This window comes from Episyrphus balteatus, chromosome 3 (assembly GCF_945859705.1).
Source record: "Episyrphus balteatus chromosome 3, idEpiBalt1.1, whole genome shotgun sequence".
Classification (NCBI taxonomy): domain Eukaryota; kingdom Metazoa; phylum Arthropoda; class Insecta; order Diptera; family Syrphidae; genus Episyrphus; species Episyrphus balteatus.
In genome coordinates this window covers 58,289,359-58,290,306 of record NC_079136.1, presented here as the reverse complement: position 1 = coordinate 58,290,306, position 948 = coordinate 58,289,359, and the positions used below count along the sequence as shown (strand labels likewise).

Below are 948 nucleotides of genomic sequence, written 5' to 3'. Positions count from 1 at the left end.
AGTTTTTATTCGATAGTTCCCATCACTAACAAAAAGGCATCTTTCTGACCCAATATTCCAATTAACTACAACAAAATTTAAATTGGTATTTGCTCACAAACTTTCCAGCTGTTCCTCAGGTAAAGGGTTTGCCAAAAATAACAACAACAACAATACTAACCACAGTTTCAAGAAGTGGATATGTCCTCGGGAAATAGAAAACCACTGCAAGGTGTTTTAGTGTGGTCGCGTGTACCTCTACTCTTTGAAAAACATTTATTCTTTCTGTGGTTCTCCTCCCTGGGAGCTCTATCTTTTCAATCGAAGCGAAGGTGCTTGAAAGTCGGTCGCTTATAAGGTCTATGTTGTGTTGCCTGCCGTTGCTTATTCCATATGCATTTATCGTCATCGGTACCATATTTGCAAGGCTCCGTCATTGAAGAACCAAATCGAACGCAATCGGAGTTGTGGCATCCTTTGGTTAAGTTTTTTTTTTTTTGTGAACCTTTTTTTTTTGTTATGTTTTGCTTGGTTTGCCCAGGTATGGAAATGCTATGTATGCATATGCATCATGCATCTTTCTTCTGCTCTGTGGATCGCTGAAAGTGCGCAAAGTGCTCGTTAAGTCAATAAATTTACATGTAAAGACGTACGTCCGCTCTGGTTACGGGAATTACCTGATGGCTTAATCGATTCTCTCAGACCAAAGATGGAAGAAAAAATGGTTTAAAAAAAAAAATCGATCTATAAGAAATCGAACACAAATGGAGAGTCATTCTCTATACTTTTTGTTGTTCTTGTGGATGTAAAGAAATTTTGAATTTTCTTTTAAAGTTTAATTTATCTAAACGCAAATTGATGTGATAAAAAATTTAGCTCCGTGAAGCCAGAACTGCGAACTCATTAACACTCAAATTTGTACATACCTGCCAAAAAATCATTGTTTGTCCACCCCCTCCGTTTGAAAGA

At 37.2% G+C, this 948-nt stretch overlaps 1 long non-coding RNA gene across 1 annotated transcript; it reads right to left on the bottom strand.

The window, feature by feature from the left end:
• Positions 1–507: 507 nt before the first annotated feature.
• On the bottom strand, positions 508–723 carry LOC129913133 (uncharacterized). The gene is made up of 2 exons (XR_008771986.1): positions 657–723; positions 508–578 (listed from the first exon to the last, which is right to left on the bottom strand). It is a non-coding gene; the product is annotated as an uncharacterized LOC129913133 (long non-coding RNA).
• Positions 724–948: the final 225 nt, after the last annotated feature.